The sequence below is a fragment of the Heteronotia binoei genome, chromosome 8 (genome assembly GCF_032191835.1).
Source record: "Heteronotia binoei isolate CCM8104 ecotype False Entrance Well chromosome 8, APGP_CSIRO_Hbin_v1, whole genome shotgun sequence".
NCBI lineage: Eukaryota > Metazoa > Chordata > Lepidosauria > Squamata > Gekkonidae > Heteronotia > Heteronotia binoei.
The window spans coordinates 69,404,262-69,428,332 of NC_083230.1; positions in this window are offsets into that span (position 1 = coordinate 69,404,262).

Here is a 24,071-nt window from a genome sequence, read left to right on the forward strand (position 1 = left end):
AGAGAAAGATGGAAGCAGCAAACAATCTGTGCCTAATAAGAGTCTCTGTGCTTGACTCCTAGCTGCAGCTAGGTCTCCGCTATCCCCACTCTTTCGGGCAAGTCAGTGCCAAGACAAGGTCTTGGGATGGGAAAGGGCCATACTGTTCCTCCTTCAGGTATGATCTGCTCCACTGAACACTGATCTCTCTAATTTTCTCTGTATTATGCCTGCCTATGAGCATGACTGGCTTTCATGACTACAGACTGTATTCCCCCTCCAGCAGCTACCTTATCTTTCAAGAGTGCTGTTCAAATTCACTTCTGTCAGTCCAGTGGCTCAAAGAACAGTGGAATATTCATCTTTCAACTCTTCATTCTTCATTCATCTCTTTCTAAGAATACAGTGCGTCACTGGAGTGACTTTTACATAATGGCCAAATTGCCTCACCCTAAAATATATTGTGATTTTTGGAAGCATATCAAACTTTGACCATGAAGCAAGCTATGTGCTGCCTGTTAATAAATACTTTATAAGGGCAGCAAAAAAAAGACAATGACATCAAATGTACGCCAAAGAGAAAACATGCCAACATTTGCTTGAGGAGGGGGGGACTTTTTGAAGTAACTATGCATCAGGCCCTTATAGTCCCTGGTGTTTGTTCCTGGCAAGAATTCTCCTTCTATCAGTTGGAGTGCAACTGGGCAGTGTTAACATCAAGTCTGTATTGGATAAGAGGTTATTAAAACATAATACCTCTTGAGTATGCCAGGGCCAAGAGTATTTGGTGTATGCCACAATAAATGCTTAATCCCAGATTTTTAACATTTTTAACCTTGCAAAGATGCTGAAATTATGTAGTCTTTTTATCATTAGTCAGTGATAGTCTTGTGCTGAATAAATTGAGTGGCCCTTTCCCAAGATGAGATTACTGGGATGTGGCAGGATGTGCCTCTGGCACATGGAAAACTGAAATGAAATCACTAAAGTGAAGGCTACCTTGACACAGCTAATTATCTGCACACTTAATAATAGGCTTTCCAACCCTCCCGCCCTGGCTTTCCAGCCTCTTCCCCCGCTCCCCCAAAAAACGGAAGCAGGGGGAGGGGGGAAACGGCGCCAAGGAGCGTGGCCCAGTGAGTGGCAGGGGCGGCGGAACCGCGGCGATTGTCCCAGGCTGGCCGCCCTCTGACCGCTTTTGGCCTTGCTCCCCCCCTTCGGTGGCTCCCGCGGGGAGAAGGGGGCGTCTGGGCCGGGCTGGGCTCCGAGCCCCCTTCGGCCACGGAGAAGGAGGCGCCGAGAGCGGTTCGGGCACGTCCCTACCGGCCTTGCTGCTGCTGACCAACTGCTGCTGCTTCCCGATGGCGAGCGAAGAAAGGAGGACTGAGCCGCCTGCCATGAAGGCGGGCGAGGGAGAGAAAGAAAAGGTGAGAGAGAAGGAGCGGGGGCGGCTCGGCAGCGCCGCCTTATCCGGGCCAGAGGCAGAGCCGGCCGCGGGCAGCCCACCTCGTCATGCATGTGTGAGTCATGTGCGTCGTGGGATGAAAATACAATAAACAGGGCCTGGTGAGTGGCAGGGGCGGTGGGGCGCTGTGGGGCAGCAGGCTGACTGGCAGGGCTGGCCGCTTTTGGCCTTGCTCCCCCCCCCCCTCTGGTGGCTCCTGCAGGGAGGAGGGGGCGTCTGGGCCATCCCTTTAAATGTGATGGCCAGAAGAACTCCCTTCGGAGTTCAGTTATGCTTGTCACACCCTTGCTCCTGGCTCCGCCCCAATGTCTCCTGGCTCCGCCCCCAAAGTCCCCAGATATTTCTTGAATTGGACTTGGCAACCCTACTTAATAATAATCTTCTGCTGTATAGTTGGTAGTTGATCTCTTCAGAGAGGTGAACATGGTACAACAGTGGCAGCACTGTTCACTCATCCCACCACTGTTTCTGTTTCCCTGATTTTTCATTTAGCCAAAATAAGAAATCAGTGTGTATACCACGAGAAACAATGTATCTATAATACCACCTTAAACTTTAAATTCAGTTAAGTTTTTTTTCACTCAATTTATTAAAAAGAAGCTCCTTGCATTTACCAATAAGGAAGACAACCCTGTGTGTAAGGCTATCCCATCCCCCCCAAAAAAGATTAGACACAAAATATTTTATTACTGCATATAAATGTAAATTGAAAGTAATATAAGATGATCTACTATTTTTCTGACAAAATCTGAGTCCACTGCACCCCAAATACCAACAAAACCTTCCAAAGTATGACCTTTTCTGAGCCAAAGCTCACTTTGAGCTATTTTTCTTGACAGCACTCCTGGGAGAAAAAACTAGTCTTGCTTACAGGTTGGTTATTTCAGCTTCAGAAGGCTCCTAAATGTATTTCTTGATATGAAATCAGACTTCCCAAGAACCAGTTTAGGGAATGATAATTACAAAGTGTATAGAATACTGGAATTTTACCATGTCAGTTTGGACTTCAGGGTCTGTTTTCGCCATTAATTCTGGAAAGGGGCAAACAATTTTGGATTTTTCTCTTATGAAAATACACTTAATTAAAAAATATGGGGAGACATTTAAAAATTCTAATGCGGAGTACATTTAAATGTTTTCAAATGTTGTGATTTACTGAAGTCACATTTTAAATCATTCTCTAAATGAAAAGTGTGAAAACACAGTTCTCCACTTTCCATATTTAACAACTTGGGAGAACCAAGTAGTTCTAAAATAAATCCAAACATGTAAAAGCTGATTAGTGAGATGTAGTTGATTCCTAAATAGATTTCTGTATCTCTAGACAGGGGCTTCAAGGACACAAAACCATGAAATGAGCAGTAAAACCATAAGTACAGAATACTGCTAGTATAATTGTAACTGTTAATATAATTTATGCTGAATTTTGGAGAAATATGACTTCAACCAAACCTAGAGAACTTTTGAACATTTTTTTAATCGATAAAATCAGTTGAAATCTTTTGTATTTATAGTCCGAGATACGTGAGACTTTTTTTCCTAGACTACACAGGGGCACGTAAATATACTCCTGCTACAGCATTAATGGCAAGTGAAGTGGGGAAAACATTCACCCACATCTCCACCACTCTCCACCATTGACCTCCCCACTTTCTCCTTGCCTTTTCCCACCATTATGCACATGACAGCAATCACTCGGGGATCCTGAACTCCCCTCCCTTCCCTTTCCCTATTGAACCATGCTATAACTCTACAGTGAAGCTTGGCACAAAGTAGGATAAAGAGTTAAAAAGGGGAGAGATCAGGGCTTTTTTTTTTTGTAGCAGGAATCCTTTGCATATTAGGCCACATACCCTTGATGTAGCCAGTCTTCCTGGAGCTTACATAGGGTTGCCAATGCCCAGGTAGGGGCAGGGAATCCCCCAGTTTGGAGGCCCTCCCCCCACTTCAGGGTCATCAGAAGGTGGGGGGGGGGAATGTCTGCTGGGCACACCATTATTCCCTATGGAGACCAATTCCCATAGGGTATAATGGAGAATTGTTTTGCGGTGGCTGTTTTTTGAGATAGAGGCACCACATTTTCAACATAGCATCCAGTACCTCCCCCCAAAATACCCTCCAAGTTTCAAAAAGGTTGGACTAGGCAGGGGATCCAATTCTATGAGCCCCCCCAAAAGATGTCCCGGTCCTTTATTATTTCCAATGGAGGGAAGCCATTTAAAAGATCCCTTTAAATGTGATGGCCAGAACTCCCTTTGGAGTTCAATTATGCTTGTCACAACTTTACTCCTCGATCCATCCCCAATGTCTCCTAGCTCCACCCCCAAAGTCCCCAGATATTTCTTGAATTGAACTTGGCAACCCTAGGCTTACAGTAGGCCCTGTACTAAGAGCCTTGTAAGCTCTTGGAGGATTGGCTACATCAGGGGTGTGTGGCCTAGGCTTCCCAATCCCCAGGTCCCAGAGGGGGATCCCCCGGTTTTACAGGCTTCCCCCCTCCCCCAGCCAGCTGGCCAGCGGGGGAAGCCCCGCCCCCAGAGCCATCATGCACCTCCATGAACGATTCCCATAGGGAATGATGGGGAATTGAGCCGTGGGTATCAGGGGCTCTGGGGGGGCTGTTTTTTGAGATAGAGGCACCAAATTTTCCGTATAGCATCTAGTGCCTCTCCCCAAAATACCTCCCAAGTTTCAAAAAGTTTGGACCAGGGGGTCCAATTCTATGAGCCCCAAAAGAAGGTGCCCCTATCCATTATTTCTTATGGAAGGAAGGCATTTAAAAGGTGTTCAGTCCCTTGAAACATGATGGCCAGAACTTCCTTGGAGTTCAGTTGTGCTTGTCACAACCTTGCTCCTGGCTCCACCCCCAATGTATCCTGGCTCCACCCCCAAAGTCTCCTGGCTCCACCCCCAAAGTCCCCAGATATTTCTTGAATTGGACTTGGCAACCCTAGTGTGGCCTAAAATACAAAGAAGTTCCTGCTACAAAAAAAGCCCTTCGGAGAGACTGTAGGGTTACCAGCAGGTCTAGAGAAAAATGTCCTATTGTATAAATCTATGGTGCTGCCTCATTTGGAATACAGTGTGCAGTTCTGGTCACTGCACCTCAGAAAAAATGCAACATTGGAAAAGGTGCAGAACAGGGCAATTAAAATGATTAATGGGATAAAACATCTTCCCTATGAAGAAAAGTAAAAGAGGTTAGGGCTCTGTAGCTTGGAGAAATGACTGAGAGGTGACACAATAAAGATTTACAAAATTAGGCATGGAATAGAGATGGTGGAGAAAGAAGTACTTTCTCTCTTTCCTACAATACAGGAACTTGTGGGCATTCAATGAAATTAATGAGCAGTAAGCTAAAAACAGATAAAAAGAAGTATTTCTTCACCCAAAGAGTAATTAACACATGGAATTCACTGCTGTGAGAAACAGTGGGGCCTACCAGCACATACAGCTTCAAGAGGGGATTGGATAAACATATGGAGCAGAGGTCCATCAGTGACTACGAGCCATAATGTATAGATGGAACACTATGTCTGAATCAGTGACACTCTGTATTGTTGGTGTTTGAGGGACAACAGTGGGAGGGCTTCTGGATTTCTGGCCTCACTGGTGGGCCTCCTGATGGCACCTGTGTTTTGGCCACTGTATGACACAAGAGTGTTGGACTCTCCTTGCAGTGACAACTAGGGGTCCCAAATCCCCCGCTAGGCCTGGAGACCCCCGATTTGGAGCCTCCTCCTCCCGCTGGCCATAAAAGGGAAAGCGGGGGGGGAGGGGGAGAACGGCAGCCCTTCGCACCCAGCCCCGATCGCAGCAGCCAGAGCTCTTCCGTTTTCTCAGGCTGCTTCCCGCCCCCAGTCAGCTGGCCGGTGAAGGGAGGGGAGCCCAGCCACGCCCCCAAAGGACCATGTGCCTTTGCACCTCCGGAGGTGAGTGAGTTCTGTCTCCTGCATCAGATTTCCCAGAAAGGGGGGGGGGCGGGGGGGAGGGGGGTGGAGAGGGAAACGTCTTCTCATAGGGTATAATGGGGAATTGATCTGGAGGTTTCGGGGGCTCTGGGGGAGCTGTTTTTTGAGGTAGAGGCACCAAATTTTCAATATAGTATCTAGTGCCTCTCCCCAAAGTATCCCCCAAATTTCAAAACGATTGGACCAGGGGGTCCAATTCTATGAGCCCCAAAAGAAGGTGCCCTTATCCTTCATTATTTCCTATGGAAGGAAGACATTTAAAAAGGTGTGCTGTCCCTTTAAATGTGATGGCCAGAACTCTCTTGGAGTTCAATTATGCTTGTCACACTCTTGTTCCTGGCTCCGCCCCAATGTCTCCTGGCTCCACCCCCAAAGTCTCCTGGCTCCACCCCCAAAGTCCCCAGATATTTCTTGAATTGGACTTGGCAACCCTAGTGACAACAGAAGGAATGTCCACACAGACACACTGCTCTAGCCCTTTGGGCCCAATAGAAACAGATTTATTCTTAGTCTGGTTTAAAAGAGGACTTGGGAGTTCTATGAATCATGCTCAGAAATAGCAAAAAAAAAATCATATCGATGTTCCCCTGTAATCCAAGGCCTTCATGTTTTCTGTCTGGGGGAAATCCCTGCGTGGAAGCAGCCCTTGTTAGTACAGGTGTTCACTTTTCATTGTAATTGTTTTATATTGTCTAGCCACTAGATGTCTCTATGTGAAACCCCTTGCAGCATAGCTTGGGGACCTGACAAAGTATCGGATCAGTGTGGAAGCTTGTGTTTCTCACAGTCACACTACATCAGGAAAAGTGTACAGGTAAATATTTAAGGATACCTGGAGTGAAGAAAAGCTCCCATTTGCCATTTTTGAAACATGGCCCTGAATTAAGGAAGCCACAAGTACTGATATAGATGAGTAAATACCAGCATTATGTTACAGGGTTTTAATTCTGCCTCCCCACGCACACACACACATACATACATACATACACTAGACTACACTGTATTGAGTAACATACAGGATCATGCAAAATCAGGCATATTTAGGGGGAAAGCACCCTTGAAAAGAACATATAATCCTATTTTTGAAAGTTGATTGAAGCCAAACCAGGACTGAAAATAATGGGTGACTTCAGAGCATGATACTTGCTTTGCACAGCACACACTAGTGTAAATTTACACCGGTGTTCTATTTTCTGCTAGATTGGTCTCATGACAAGTTAGTATGGGTTACATGATGGACCCACGTGGCTAGGTGTCACTTTTGGCATCTTGCACCACTGAAGGAATACTACTCAGCAGACCAGAATTATATAACTTGTGTAAATAAATCTCCTCCCGTGGTCTCTTGGAAAACAAGTGCAGGCAAGAGGAGCAGACCTTAATGACACAACTGCTTGTTTCTGAGCCATTTAAAATAGGATGGAATAAATGCTTACTTCCGTCGTTACTACCTCCTCCCCCAGCTGAAACATACCAAACAACCCAAGACACTAATGGTGTGTCCTGAAAGCTATAATTAATAGTGACATCCAAGTGATTTCAATGGACTAATGTGTAACTCTGTTAAATACTGCACTGTAAAAGAATTTGGGAACACTGTTCAAAAAAATCTCCGCATTACTAATGCACAAAGTGGTGTCAACCATTCTTGTCCCCTACTACATATCCAGTGCAGGGGTGTACTAAATGGGAGGAAAAATGTCTTGTGGCAGTGAGAAACTCAACCAAGGTTACATCACTCAGCTAGAATTAATGGCAAGACATCTTTAAATATTGATCTTGTACAAGGCTGATGGGAATAGAATTTACTCATTTTTAAGACATAGTGGGGGGGGGGTCTGTAGGTAGCTGTGTTGGTCTGCAGAAACATTCTAAAACAAAACACATGTAATACCTTTAATAGGACCAATGAAAATATCACAAAACAATCTGCATCACTAAACAATGAACAAGCTTCTAAGTTCCTCAGGATTTTTCATCAGGCTGGATGTTCAGTACTAAAAACCAAAAGGGGAAATGAACAGAGCATAGTGAATCATTATATTTTCCCACCATACACACAAATCCATTCTGAGAAGTCAAAAAAAGCATACAGTTTTGGGATGTGCACTGTTTTATGGTATTTGATGGGTTCTCTTACTCCAGATATCAGATTCCCAAACAATAAGAAAAATTTTCCATGAATTGTTTTTATTTCTTAAACTATGCATTATCTTACACTTAAAAGAAAGCATGGTTTCCTTCAATATTCTTAAATCACATTTGTAAGTTTTTTCTGGTAAGATGCAAATTTATTTAAATAAATTCATTTTCTTTGGGACTAAAATTTCTCATTTTCTCAAATATTCTTAATTAAACATCCCACAAAACAAAGGCCTTTATTACATTATATTCAGATGCAGTTTCATGAGTGATCCATTCTGATACAAATCTTCAATGAATCAGTGAGTACCACTGCAAAAAAAAGTATTATATAAATACTAAAACAAAAAAGATTGGATTGTTTTGGTGGCTAGAAGAAATTATAGATAATTTATATATGATATAATTATGATGATAACACCGGTGTTAAATGGATTTTTGGAGTAAATATTGAATAAATAAAGTTTACTTGACCTATGATACCTTTGGGGCTTTAAAGCTGCTGACACAGCAGTAAGGTTCCTAAGTCCCTAAAATTATGTTGTTTGAGGTTTCTGCTAGCTGTTTCCTGCTTGAATGTACAAAATTACAAGAATGCTGTAATTTTAACAATCATGTCTGGATTACAGGATATATCAAGAAGACATGGTAATTATAAACTCCTTACCACTGAAAAGTTAAGGGAAATGCTATGGAGTAAAGGTTCATTTTTGTTAGAAGCATTGCCACTCTACAAAAGGTTCAGGTGGGGGAATAGGCTTCCCAAATCCCCTGCCTAGCCGGGGGACCCCCAATTTAGAGCCTTCTCCCCCCCCCCCCGCTCACCAAAAATCTGGAAAGCGGGGGGGAATGGCGGCCCTTCCCAACCAGCCCCGATCCCAGCAGCTTCTCCTTGCCCTTCCCTTCCCACCCAGCCCTGATCGCAGCAGCCTTTCTTCAGTTTTCCCAGGCTGCTTCCCACCCCCAATCAGCTGGCTGGCGGGGGGGGGGGAGAGGGAGCCCTGCCCAGAAAGGACCATGTACCTTTGCACCTCCGGAGGCTTGACTTGAAAGTCTTCAATTTAGGATGGTGTGTCTGTGTTTCTGTGAAGAAGCTGGCAGCAACTGGTGAGTAGAGAGGATGATCCGCTGCTTCAGACTCGCCAGAAAGGGGGGGGGAGAGGGAAATGTCTTCATTATTCCCTATGTGATCGATTCTCATAGGGTATAATGGGGAATTGTTCTGGAGGTTTTGGGGGCTCTGGGGGAGCTGTTTTTTGAGGTAGAGGCACCAAATTTTCAATATAGTATCTAGTGCTTCTCCCCAAAGTACCCCCCAAGTTTCAAAACGATTGGACCAGGGGTTCTAATTCTATGAGCCCCAAAAGAAGGTGCCCCTATCCTTCATTATTTCCTATGGAAGGAAGACATTTAAAAAGGTGTGCTGTTCTTTTAAATGTGATGGCCAGAACTCTCTTGGAGTTCAATTCTGCTTGTCACACCCTTGTTCCTGGCTCCGCCCCCAGTGTCTCCTGGCTCCACCCCCAAAGTCTCCTGGCTCCACCCCCAAAGTCCCCAGATATTTCTTGAATTGGGCTTGGCAACCCTATGGGAGAAGGAAATAAATTCAGAATAATCTTGCTGAGTTGAATAATTGGTCACTTATATGACATTTGCAGGGGGAAACTAAAACTAAACTAAAATGCAGAAACAGAAATAAGAAAATAACTGGCCTATGGACTCTGGAGACACCTTAAAAATTTAGTGTTTTATCATGTAACTATAGGGATGTGGAAGTACATATTTCAACTTTGGATGATTTAGCCTTTCTCCCCTGGGACAATCACAAATTCTAATCCCTTCCACAACCTTTTTTGCATATGGCTGAAATTTAATGTCATTTATTCAATTTATACCCCACCCTGCCCCAAAAATGGACTGAGGGTGGCTTACATCATAAAACCATCAAAAGTAGAACAATAAAACAATTAATAGTATCAACAATTAATAGCAAAAACCCCCCATGCCTCATGTCAGATAAAAATAAGTAACCCCAGAAACTCCAATGTCCAAATAATATCCAAAGGCAGCATGGCACTGGGAAGGGGCTATGGACAGAGGAGGCAAGAATGATTTCAATGTCCATTGCCTCAGCTGAAAGCCTGGAGAAACAGCTCCATTTTACAGGTCCTGCAAAACTATAATAAGTCCCACAGGGCTCTGATCTCAAATGGAAGCATATTCCACCATGTCAGGGTGAGGACCGAAAAATCCCTTGCCCTGGTTGAGGCTATCAGATGTCCCATGGGCCAAGGACAACTAGAAGATGTTGGTCTGAAGAGAATAGAGCTCTTTGGGGCTGATATGGGGAGAGGCAGTAGAGCTGCCACTCTTACCTGGCTGCCAATGGGAGGACTGTCCTCACGCACATGAAGTAGGCCCAGCACAATTTTGTCACTCAAAATTGACATAATTGCACCGGGCACATCTTGTAGGGATACTCTGGAATTTTAGTTTAAAAAACCCTCTATGGTACCATAGAGTTTTTTATCCAAAGCTAGAGCATCCCCACACAACATGTCTAGCACGATGATGTCACTTCCAGGTGACATCATCATGCCAAGCACATTGGGCACCAATGGAGCTCTTTGGGGACAGTACTCCCCCTGCTGGCCATTCCTGTGCTGGTGGGTTGGGGGCTGCAAAATTGGGGAAAACCCTGTCCCCAGCGGGAGGCTGGGAGCCCTAAGAGGCGGCCCCACAGGTATGATGGTCCAAGGTTCCATACAAATGCTTTGTATGCTCTGCATCCATACATTGTAACTTCTGTATGCACAGTAGCACTGCTGGATAACATTTGCTAATTTACAAGATCCACTCTCAGCCATGAGCTGGAGCATCTATTGTGTGGGGCTAGTGGAGGAAAAACACTGGGACCATTGTGTCCAGCACTGGCTTCTCAGCCAGATACACACTGCTTTCTGCAGCTCTTTTGGCCAATTGCCTGGCTTGGAGGGGTTGGACAGAACAGACTTTAGGGTTTGTGACCTCAGTTTGGTCCACAGTGCATGTTTAAAAGGAAAGGGCTGCAGGCAGGTTGGACATTCAGAGCCTTCCAACATCAAAACCCACCCTTCCACCCCAAAACCTTTCCCCTTTCTCCAGTACTTCTAGAGCCCTATAGAGGGACAAAAAAAGTCCCCCATGGGTGCGGTCACACGTACCATTGGTGGCGACACAGCTCCGTCTTGCTGACGGATTAAATATGTTCGTTCAGACATCCACATCTGGCAATCGAGCGTCATCCAGGGTCATTCCGACTTGCTACGGATCTCTCTCTCTCGGCTTGACTTCGCGAACGAAGATTTAAGAAAGGTGCAGTAGTCCACGTCTGTTGCAGGCTCGCTGGTGGCTGACAAGACCAATGCGGGACAGGCAGGTCCGGCCACAGTGGCTGCAGGGAAAAGTCTGATTTGGGGTTGGTGCTGTAGCAGTACGATTCTTCCTCAACTCCTTTTGTCCTCAAGACCAGCTATGCGTGCGTTCTCAAAGGAAGACACAGCCTGGTGATGGTGTGCCTCCATGCTTTGCGATCTGAGGCTAGGTCAGACCACTGGTGATGGTTAATTCAACAGGTACCAAGGGATTTCTTCAAGGAGTCCTTGTACCTCTTCTTTGGTGCCCCTCTATTTCGATGGCCGGTGGAAAGTTCGCCATACAGGGCAATCTTGGGAAAGCGGTGGTTTTCCATCCTGGAGATATGCCCTGCCCAGCGCAGCTGCGTCTTCAACAACAATGCCTCGATGCTTGTAACCTCCGCCCGCTTGAGGACTTCAGTGTTGGTCACAAAGTCACTCCAGTGGATGTTGAGGATGGTGCGAAGGCAGCGCTGATGAAAGTGCTCAGGGAGTCACAGGTGATGACGGTATAATACCCACGATTCGGAGCCGTAGATGAGGGTTGTCATCACAACCGCTTTGTAAACATTGATCTTTGTGCCTTTTTTCAGATGCTTGTTGCTCCACACTCTTTTATGCAGTCGGCCAAATGCACGGTTTGCCTTTGCCAGTCTATTGTCAATCTCCTTGTCGATCTTGGCGTCTGAGGAGATGATGCACCCCAGGTAGCTGAACTGCTGGACTGTCTTCAAAACTGATTCACCCACAGTGATGCAAGGAGGGTGATAATCTTCCTGGGGTGCAGGCTGGTAGAGAACTTCTGTCTTCTTCAGACTAACTTCTAGGCCAAATAGCTTGGCAGCCTCTGCAAAGCAGGACGTCATATGCTGCAGAGCTGATACCGAGTGGGAGACAAGTGCAGCATCATCAGCGAACAGTAGCTCTCGGATAAGTTTTTCCATTGTCTTGGAGTGGGCCTTTAGTCGCCTCAGGTTGAACAGGCTGTCATCGGTGCGATAGCGGATGTAGACACCATCGTCATCATCTAAATCTACTGAGGCTCTTTGAAGCATCATGCTAAAGAAGATCGTAAAGAGAGTTGCTTTACACCTGTGCCTATTGGGAAGGGCTCCGAGAGATCGTTGCAGTGTCTGACTTGGCCTCGCTGGTCTTCATGTAGCTGGATGACCATACTGAGGAACCTTGGGGGACATCCTAAACGTTCCAAGATTTGCCACAGGCCGTTCCTGCTAACGGTATCAAAAGCTTTGGTAAGGTCGACAAAAGTCACATATAGACCCTTGTTCTGTTCCCTGCATTTCTCTTGGAGCTGCCTAAGAACAAATACCATGTCTGTGGTGCTCCTGTTAGCTCTGAAGCCACACTGGCTCTCTGGGAGGAGTTCTTCTGCAATGGTGGGCACCAGTCTGTTCAGGAGTATTCTAGCAAGTATTTTGCCTGCGATGGAGAGCAGGGTTATCCCCCGGTAGTTGGAGCAGTCTGACTTTTCCCCTTTGTTCTTATGTAGAGTAATGATGTTTGCATCGCGAAAGTCCTGTGGTAGTTTGCCTTGTTCCAAGCAGGTGACAAGTACTTTGTGAAGTGTGCTATGTAGTACTATGCCCCCATGCTTCCAGATCTCTGGTGGGATTCCATCAACTCCCGCTGCCTTGCCACTTTTCAGTTGCTTGATGGCTTTAACAGTCTCTTCTAGGGTGGGGATCTCATCCAACTCTGTTTTCACTGGTTGAAGTGGGGTGAGGTGGATTGCTGAATCTTGAACTACGCGATTGGCACTGAAGAGAACCTGAAAATACTCCGACCACCGGTTCAGTATGGATGCCTTGTCTGTGAGTAGCACTTGGCCGTCTGCACTACGCAAGGGACTCTGAGCCTGATATGATGGACCATATACTGCCTTCAGGGCTTCGTAGAACCCTCTTAAATCACCAGTGTCTGTACACAGCTGGGTTCTCTCTGCAAGCTTGGTCCACCACTTGTTCTGAATGTCTCGAAGCTTGCGCTGGAGGTTGCTACATATAGCGCGAAAGGTTGTTTTTTTCCCGGGACAGGAGGGCTGAGCAAGATGTGCTTGGTAGGCAGATCTCTTTTTCGCCAGTAATTCTTGGATCTCTTGATTGTTCTCATCAAACCAGTCCTTGTTCTTCCTTGTGGAGAACCCGAGGACTTCTTCAGAGGTCAACAGGATGGTAGTTTTTAGGTGTTCCCAGAGTGCTTCTGGAGAAGGATCTGTGAGGCAACTGGGGTCCTCAATTCTTGACTGGAGTTTTGCCTGGAAGGCAGCTTTAACTTCGGTTTTAACTTCGGCTGACTGAAGGCTGCCAACCTGAAACTTCCTCCGGGGGATACCGCCTCTCCTGGGTGTAGATTTAAAGTGAAGACGGAGATTGCAGCGTACAAGACGATGATCCGTATGACATTCTGCACTGGGCATTACTTGGGTGTGTAAGACATCTCGAAGGTCTCTCTGGCACACCAGAATGTAGTCAATAAGGTGTCAATGCTTGGAAAAGTCATTCCTGGCAGTTCCTTGGTTTGAATCAGCAATGTTAATTCTGGAAACTTTCCCCCTTCCCTCCCTGCCTCTGAAGCAACCTTTGATTTCCCACCTCCAAACAGTTGGGCGCATGTTCAATGGACCCCCCCCCTCCCAGAAATCACCTTCTGGTCACGTATGCTCCAAGAAAAGAGCATGATAGTATTGGATGTCTGAATGCTCAACAACAGAATGAGTAGCATTCTTGGATGCTCATCTGAACGACCCTGCATCGAATCAATATTCAGCGGTTCAAATTTGAGCGCTACACACCCGCTTTTAATGTGACATGTGACCGCACCCCAAGACTGTTTCTACTTGGGAAAATGGTACAGAAGGGAAGGGTGAAGCCCCTCTTTCCTCATGCAGCACTCCCATTGAGCAACTGAGGGCTCTGGAAGGAGAGGTCCTTGTGTGACTACAAGCTGGGTCAGGGAACCCCTAATCTGATTCATATCGTACATATTATGTAGCTTGGCCCTTAGTATTTTAATTTTGATCTTGGTAGTTTTTCCTTGCTATTGTCATAGAGGATGCTGGTTAACAAAGATAGGAAGAAATTTTACCCATGGTTCTGATTGGCTGATAGACTTTGCATTTTTCCTTGTTTCCCTTAGCAAAAGACTATGTTCTTTGCATTTGCAACTATTACATGAGCATAACAGTCATGATTGGCTACTACCATTTAAGCATTCAGTGGTAAGTACAGGGTGTGCAGGGGTGAGCTGCCTGCACGATCCCAAAAACAGGAGTCCCCTTAACAGACTTTGACAATAGGCCCCTTCAGGGCTTACCTGTTGACCATGCCCCTAAGAGGCTTGTAATTAATAAGAACAGCAGTTTCTACCACTTCTGGCCCTAAAACTAGTTCAGTCTCCTTGGTTACCCCCCAACTGGTTTGGGGTGGTTCATCATCACAAACTGAGCTCTCAGCTTCACCCTTCATCTTAAGTCTATGTTGTGACAAAGCCTGAGGAACCTGTGATCAGTAAAAGTGGTGACCTAATTTTGCCCAGTCCAGTGTATCAGTGTTGTCCCCCTCTCCAGGCAGTGGAGACAGCAGTATTCGAGACCTCCAATAAGGAGGAGTATCAATAACCATCAAGACTGGATGGAGGTCCATCAAGACTGAATGGAGTCCAGACAGGGCCAGTGCTGGGTTTTTTGCCACCCCAGGCAAGGCCCAGCCCCCGCCCTCCAGTGGGGGAGGGCCCCCAGTGCTAGCCCAAATTGGGCCCCATGCAAATGCCACCCCTGTTCATGTGGGGCCAGATGGCCCATTTGCACAGTGCAATTGCCCCCCCATCTCAAACTTCCCACAGCGTGGGGAAGCTGAGCTGGGCCAGATGGCCCCATTTACACAGCAGGCTTCTCTTGAGGAGCCCTCCTTGCAAATGCCCCCCCCCACTCAACCTTCCTGTGGCACAAGAAAGTCTTGGGTGGGGAAAAAGAGGCAGCAGGGGGCCTCTGCCTCACTCTCAGGCTGCCTCCCCTGCAAGGGAAGGCAGCCTGGGAGCAAGGCCAAGCTGCCTCTTTCCTCCACCCAAGTCTCAGGCAGGTGAAATAGGCCATGGGTCAGCTGGCATGCGGGGAGGAGACACCTAGCTTCACCCTGTAGGCCATGTGGAGCCCTAGGCAGCCACCTACATGGCCTACTCCCACATGTCGGCCGTGAGTCCAGAAAAGGGCAACTAGAATGCTTAAAGGGTTGGAACACATTTCTTATGAAGAAAGGTTAAAAAGCTTGGCACTCTTTAGAAACGTTGACATGATAGAGCTTTACAGTGTGATGTGGTGGCTAAAAAGGCAAATGCAATTTTGGGCTGTATCAACAGAAGTCTAGTGTCCAGATCACGTGAAGTGATGGTATTGCTTTACTCTGCTCTGATAAGACCTCACCTGGAGTATTGTGTTCAGTTTTGGGCACCACATTTTAAGAAGAATACAAACAAGCTGGAATGGGTCCAGAGGAGGGCAATGAAGATGGTGAAGAGTCTAGAAACCAAGTCCTATGAAGAAAGGTTAAAGGAGCTGGGCATGTTTAGCCTGGAGAGGAGGCGACTGAGAGGTGATATGATCACCAAGTACTTGAAGGGCTGTCATATAGAGGAGGGTGTGGAATTGTTTTCTGTGGCCCCAGAAGGTAGGACCAGAACCAATGGGTTGAAATTAAATCAAAAGAGTTTCTGGTTCGACATTAGGAAGAACTTCCTGACCATTAGAGCAGTTCCTCAGTGGAACAGGCTCCCTCGGGAGGTGGTGGGCTCTCCTTCCTTGGAGGTTTTTAAACAGAGGCTAGATGGCCATCTGACAGCAATGAATATCCTGTGAATTTAGGGGGAGGTATTTGTGAGTTTCCTGCATTGTTTAGGGGGTTGGACTAGATGACTCTGGAGGTCCCTTCCAACTCTATGATTCTATGATTTTAAGATTACGCATGGGATTGAGAATAATAATAATAAATTTTATTTTATATCCCACCCTCCCCTGCCAAGGCAGGCTCAGGGCGGCTCACAAGACAAGTACTTTTCTCCCTTTCTCACAATACAAGAATTCGTGGACACTTGATAAAATTGCTGAACAGTCAGATGAGAACAGATAAAAGGAAGTACTTCTTCACCCAAAGGGTGATTAACACATGGAATTCACTGCCACAGGTGCAGGTTCAGGAGATTCTTCTCCCTATCTGGAAGTTTCTCCTCTGCTCTCATCAGTTTCAACAACTCTTGTCAGTTTCAGTAGCTCCGCCCCCAGAGTTCCTTTGTGTTCCCATTTTCCTGCATAGAGCTTGCTAAATCCTCCCTACTTGGAGTTCTTGTAACAATGTGCTTTGAGATTGATCAATCCTTTTAAGCTTGTATTGCCACAGTGGTACTGGATTCTGCTGGGCATTTTGTACACTGAACTGGTTCTACTGGGTTTGAAAAAATGTCCCCCCAGTTTGTACTGCAGGCAAATGCAATTGTGGGCTGGATCAACAGAAGTCTAGTGTCCAGATCACATGAAGTGATGGTATCACTTTACTCTGCTCTGGACTACATGACCCTGGAGGTCCCTTCCAACTCTATGATTCTATGATTTTAAGATTTTTCCAGAAAGCATTTTCTTGAGGGCACCTTCTTGGGGGGTGGGGTGTCAGACCCAGAGACAAGGACAAGACAAGTAGCGTTCAAGATCTTTAATCCAGCATCATGGGCATACACACGCATTGTTGGAACTGGCCTTCCCACCAGTTCCCAGTGCTTATAAACCTTTGCCCTGACCATTATAATTCAAGCCAAAGCGCGCCAAGTTAAAGCAAGGGAATTGGCGGGGTTTCTACTAAGCTCTCAGCACCACAGGTGGTATTATCAGTCTGTGGATTACATCTCCTCCAGTCCCAACTTTGGTTGCGTAGTAACTAGCCAATTCCCAGACATGCCACCCTCCCTTCAGATAAGCCGCAAGCAGCAGAATGTTTCAAAGGCTGCATAGCAAAGCACAAGCGTAGCATTGTATAAATTGGGTACATATGGCAAGAGGAACAGACTTGAATGAGACAAAATGGAGTGACTCTTGACAGGGGGCATAAAACATATCCTATAAATTCAATTCTCACCAAACTTGGAGGACAGCAAGAGATCCCCTATGAGTTGGTGACTATAGCAGGCCAGGGGCCATTCTACCAGCTCACAAATCTCATAAACCAGTTCACTTGACACCTAAAAGTTCATGATGATCTGTGGTTCACAAACCCGTCATGCCTTGAACCACGTACCAAATCACATTTTCCCAGTTCATGCCCACCCCTAACCGTGGTAGCCAGGCAAAGTGCATGGTGAGGCACTAATGGGTAGTTTCTTTGGGACTATATGGATGTGAGTGCCCACACATGTCTCAGCAAGTTATGTTAATATTGTTTCTCCAGGCTGTGAAAAGTTCCAGGGGTATCATTTAGCTAGGTTGGTTCCCTTTGGAAGAGAAAGTGCTGGAGGTTTATGGCAGCTTCTTAAAACTGATGTGTTTACAAATATACACATACAGCACAGGTGAAGATATAGAGACACTTCTACAGGGCAGCAGATCTGCCACTCCAGATCAGATCCCAGAGAGATGCAGACTCTGCACCCCAGCAAGATGCTCCAGTAAACTCATAGCTGTAGCTGTCCTTTTCACACAGACATCATTCCCTCTAGCTGGGGAAAGGGCTTATCTCTTCTTTTACAGACACTGATGGGAACTTTGCCAGAGCTTTCTTCTGGCACTTAAGTCTCATTTGGGGGACATCTGCAACTATTAAACACATTATCATTTGTTTTGTCATGGAGGCTAAACTGGTCCACAGTAATTAGAGACCAAGCCTGCAACAATATGCATTGGGAAGTGACTAGGGGATAAGGCCGGATTTAGTTGGAAGCTGTAGCTACTCATTTAAGAATTATTTCTCACATGGTCCAAAATTCATCAACTGAAATTTCGCTAATGGGTGTTGCTCTGACCTCATTTGTATCTTTTCTGATTGTTATTACAGAAAGGTCTTATTTTGAATGAAACAAACCTGGATACTTCGCAGTTAATTTTTAACTTTCTACCTCACATTAATTAAAGACTGCCTTCCTCTCCAAAAGTCACCCCGTGCTAGTATATTCCAGCGAAATCCTGCTAGCACGCTGGCAATTTAGTCCCTGCATCTCCATCACAGGGATCTTAAACAACGTAACCTCCAGATAATCTTAAAAAAGTAAGTTGATCATTTACAGGTATTTAACAGCACTACAAAAGATTCCACTGGCTTTATGCTCTAAGGCATGCCTAGAATTTTCAATGCAAGCTTTCTAGCTGCCTCTTTATGCATGTAAATAGGGCATAGCAACTCAAAATTGGTGCATTTACAGTCAGTGCACTATCCTTCCCTAACCTCTCACTTTTTCCTTCTGTTGATCCTAGTAAAGAACTAAGCTGTTCAGTGCAATAAGACAGCTTTCACTTTCTGGTCCTGAAACATTGGTACACAGTAGCCTCAAATGTGGTGCATGCTCACAAACTAGAATGGCTGGGAACAAAAACTGAGTGTATGTTGCCCGTATTCTTCATCCTTGCAAGTGGAATAAGTATTGGGATGGAGAAACAGGCTGCAATCCTATGCCTACTGAATGAAATTAGATTTAATTCTGAGTAAGCAACCACAGGATTGCATTGACAATCTCTTTCTCATCAGGGCTGTATAAAGATGCCAGTGGGCTTGAATGCCTCCTTCCCCCTGCTTACACTTTCTTAAGCAGAGGCAACTGGAAACATGGCCTCTGTGGGAAACAAAATCTTCTCTGCCCTTCAGCTATAGGCTGACTTCAACGTTATGAAAAATAGGAAGGAAGGAAGGAAGGAAGGAAGGAAGGAAGGAAGGAAGGAAGGAAGGAAGGAAGGAAGAAAGGAAGAAAGGAAGAAAGGAAGAAAGGAAGAAAGGAAGAAAGAAAGAAAGAAAGAAAGAAAGAAAGAAAGAAAGAAAGAAAGAAAGAAAGAAAGAAAGAAAGAAAGAAAGAAAGAAAGAAAGAAAGATGCTCCAGTGAGCATGACATATGCTTCATTGTTTTTTCCAACAATTGCCCAGATGCAGTTCTGAAGTAATTCTGATGCAATATAGAATGGCTTTTACTGAGATATATACAGTGATGATTGTTTAACATTTCTAAGATCACCTGTGCCTGCTCAAGATTTATAAAATTAAAAGTAAAGTGACAATTGTAGTCCATCCAGTGAGTGAGCAGGATATTAACCCTTAGTTTTCCCACACAAAGTCCATGCCACTATACCCACAGTTCCAAATTATTAAAGATTTCTAAATATCGAATTCACTTAGGACTGGGAAAGTAGAAACCCCATTCCTTTTGCCCTTTCAAAAGGGGAAATGCTTAACAAGGGGGAGGGTTTCCTGAACCTAATGACACGTTTGAGCTTCCAGAGTAGGAAGTACAGAGTAGTAGCCAGCATAGTGTAGTGATTAAGAGCAGTGAACTCTAATCTGGAGAACCCAGTTTGATTCCCCACTCCTTCATCTGAAGCCTGCTGGGTGACCTTGGGCCAGTCACAGTTCTCTCAGGACTCTATCAGTCCCACCTATATCACAAGGTGACTGTTGTGGGAGGAGGAAGGAAGGAGATTGTAAGCTGCTTTGAGATGTCTTAAAGTAAAGAAAAGTGGGGTATGAAAACCTACTCTTCTTCTACATTGACACCCCCGTGCCGGCCTCTGCAAGACAGTTTCATGCATTAAGGCATTGCTTTTAGTGGAGGCACTTCCCAGCCGATTGTCTGCTTCTGAAGACCTATCTTCCATATATTGCCAGCTGCCAATTCATTTCAAGTGCAATTATGCCCTAACCAATGATCCTTCTACCTCCCAAAGTAGGACTCAGGAAGAGACTCACAACTGGCCTTTGAGGTTGAGTTGCCCAGTAGTCCCTCTAGCCCACCTCCCAGTGTGGCCAGTCTTGGGAACCTAGTGCCCAAGCCCTTTAAAACTTATTCCAAGAGGGAGGCAAAACTCTTCTACCTTCCCCCAAGGTTGCTGCTACCAGACTGGGTATTCATCCAGGGCCCAATCCACCCCGTTCCCCCTAAAGGGTCAGTAATCTCCAAATGACCAAAGAGATACTTATGGCATTCACACTCTTCTTAGTAAGGCCAAAAGGCACTGGTCCCTTCTGCAAGTAACTGACACCAGACAAAAGTTTAAACAAAATTTATTCTGGGTGTACAGGTACTGTCCCAACACCAGGCAACAAAATAACAAAAGCTTTAAAAGCTGGCTTAGTACCTTGACCTTCAGGCCAATTGTAAATAGCTAAAAGGTCCAGAGCTTCACAGGCACTCCTTTCTGGGACTGTCCACTCCAGCCAAATCTTCCAGAAATCCCAATGATTCTCTTACTGACCCTCAGGTCACCACAGCCCCTTGCCCAAGCAAACAAGCCCAAAAAACTAAAACTAGGAGGAGAAATCTCCTTTTTACTTCCCCACAAACCTCTAATTGGCAATCGACCTAATGCCTTACAACTGGCTGTTCCACGGAGGCGGGGGTGGGGGGGTGGAGCGCTTGCAAACAGAAGTTGGGAAGTCCCGCAGAACTTAGGTCAACTAAAATTAAAGCCCTAGCACTACAGAGCTAGCATTAGTTTTCCTCCATTGAGTTCTTGCCTCTGCCTGAGTTCTTGGACAGCTGCTAACCTGGCTGGTGGAAAGCGCCAAGGACATGGATGTGGGCTCTTTCAACCCTATCCAAGGCCAGCCCTGCCACTAGGCAAACTAGGCAATCGCCTAGGGCGCCAGCCTTCTGGGGGTGCCAAATTGGCACTTCCTATGTTTCTCGGGGATGCTATCAGTGCGGAAGAGGTGCCAGAAGTTAGCCTTGTCTAGGGCACCAGACAGTCTAGGGCCGGCCCTGACCCCATCTTAACCCCTGCATTCCATTGACTGGTGTGCAGCAGCTGACAACTCTTCCTGTTGGCCTCCTCCCTCCATCTCCCCCTCCATTTCCCCTCCAGTTCATGTGGATAGAACACAGCAGGTGACTGAGGGAGCTAGTAGAGGGGATGCTACTGGCTTGGTGGTGGGCCCCTGACAGCTGTGAGTGGACAACTGCCTCTTTCACCTAGCGGATAAAGGAGCCCTGCTCCCACCATCACCACAACTCCCTGTTTAGCAGAGGAAATCAGATGTGTGGACCCACTGGAGTGGGCCAAATATGGAAAATCTGAGGGATCTAGGTTATGTCCAAACAAGCACACTCATTTGCTGTGATGTACTGGAAATTCTAACATGCAGAATTTGTGGAAGGGGGAAAGATACTGCATGTCCAAGTGGGGAGGCTTCATTCTCAAAGTGGAGAGAGTGCCTTTATTCTCGGGAATATCCCATCAAAATTACATCCGCCTGCCACAATAACTGATAATAAACCATTTTTAATACTCAATACACAGACCATATTACTGCACCAAAACAATGTGAGCTAGCTTCAGCTGTACCAGTGGTATTTGTTTATGTATGAGCTCTCTAAAAATCAGGTTGACCTTCATGGAAGACAGTGGAAACAAGCTAGTATATAAATGAGAGGAAAAATAGACTCGGTATACTATTTACTCAAATAGCAGGCACAGTCAGATAGGAATGTCTAACCAGAGGGAGTGTGCTAGAACAAGGAGTGCAAGAGATGAATTAACCAGAGTTCAAACATAAGAAAAATGCTCACTATTCAGAAGATGGCCACCCCTGTTAAGAGCAACCAAAAGAAATATCTTAATGCTACTGTAGAGACATGATCTTGTAGGGCAGGGGTGGGGAACCTTTTTTCTGCCAAGGGCCATTTGAATATTTATAACATCACTCATGGGCCATACAAAATTATCAACTTAAAATACAGTGTTCCTCCAAGGAAGAATGATTCAGGCTGGCAAAATTAATGCAAATAATTGTTTTTCTATTTGAAGTCATGTGGGACGAGCCTAATTTGGCACACACCCCTGGCCTGCCGCCCTAGGCAAATGCCTAGTTCCAAGGCTTTTTTTGTTAAAAAAAGCCCAGCAGGAACTTATTAGCATATTAGACCACATCCCCTAATATCAGCATATTAGGCCACACCATCTGGGATAATCGAGTGCAAACTGAGCTGGTGGTAGCTGGCTCCCGCCCCCCACCCCTGCCACCCCTCTCTCCCTCCCTTTATGAGGAAACTGCAGCTGCTCTCAGCAGACCTTTAAAGGCACCCACATACCCCAGCAGCAGTCCTTCACAATGCCCACCACTCAGGTTCCCCAAGAGCCAGACCAAGTGATCTTGAGGGCTGCAAACGGCCCTCGGGTCTGACGTTCCCCACCCCTGTTGTAGGGCAAGCATGGAATTCTCAAGGGAAATCCATGCTTGCCCTACAAGCATGGAATTTCCTTTGAGAAGCATCACAAACCTTTCTCTGCAGTCTGTCTTTTAATGTCTGGGGCTATTTTAAATTGTTTTAGGATAATTATTTGTTTTAAAATGGTATCCTGACTTTCTCTGTAGAAATCCCAAGTGTCTAAGACTAAAGTGTCAGAAAACAATGGCAATATTTTGCTTCTAGGAAATATATATATATATTGCATACTATTTATGCTAAAGCCATTTATACCATTTATGTTAAAGCCTGCAAGTGAAGGGTTGCCTGAGCTTCTCCACCCCATAGTTCAACCCCTGCATGAGAAAAAAGCATATCAAAGAGTTGGTTCAGATCCTTTTCTGTCTGCAAGATCTACCCACACACCCATCTCCGCCAATAGCATAAATATTCAAACATGCAGTCCCCTTCTTGCAGCCTGAAGAGTTAAATTGCCAAAAAAAAAAAAGGCTTTCAAACCACAACTGGGCTGTTAGTATAAAATGGCCCCAAGGAGATGAAACTGGGAAGGGCCAGTTCTTTATATTCATTATGCAAGTCACTGATCCCACTTCTTCTAAGACATGTGCAAATACTTGCTGACTGTATCCTTTTGCTCAGGCATCTGCTGTCATCACTGGCAGGTTCTGGCTCTGACGTTGTTCTTATAGGGAAAGCTATGCAGCTTTTATTTCATGACAAATGCCAGTGCCTTTCGTATACAATAACAGCCTATTAATAATTCCAATTGCTGCAGCAATGTAGCCACGACTATGCCATCAGAACCCAAATGTTAACATTTATGACAGAAGTATGACCATAATGTTGGATGAGGTTTTGAGAAAGAAAGATTTACATCTCTGCCTAAAGGCCCACATTGTGCTGGCTTTGAGCAAGTAGCATTCCTTCCACCTCAGTTTCCCATTTAGAAAATGAGGCACAACACAAATAAGTTCTCATAGAAATACTGTGAGAAATGTTACTTTAGCCTTTAAGACAGGGTATTTTGTTTTGGGAATGGACTACAGAAGCCAGTTCCTGACATTTTGTCAAAGTTTTGCATGATCACGAAATAGATCCCCTAAAGGGCCATACAGCTGAAGAGAGATGATTGTGCCAATAGATCCCCAATGGCTGGAGATGCATTTACCAGGGGTAGGCAGCTACTGTAGCCTCCCAGCCCTCTAATGGTGTTCCTAGGCACATTCCTTTAGTTTAGTTTGCCCCATAAAGATGAATTGTTGCTATTTATCCCACGTCAAAAGTTAAGCGTCCTGTGAGAGCAAAACCTACCTGCATGTGCACACAAATAACACACACAATTACTAACGCTGGGTGACATAGCCCAACCATGACAACGATCCTACAGGGGAGACAACACATCTCTTTGCGCAAACAGTTACAGAAATGGCACCACCCATCATAATGACAGGCATTTTGCTAAACATAATAAATAGTTTGTAAAAAGCATTAACGTGCAATGTGAGGTGTGAAGGGGAATTTCAAATTACATTTTTAGCACTGTAAGTGAAGGGGAGTTTCAAATTACATTTTTAGCAAGTACATATCTGTCACATCACCCTTTGGCAGCTGAATCCCATTGACCCAGGGATTTTCCACATGGGTATTTTAATCTGTTCAGGCCCAGTACTGATTAGGTTTTTCCCCTCACTTCTGCATGCATTTTTGTGCCTTTAGTTT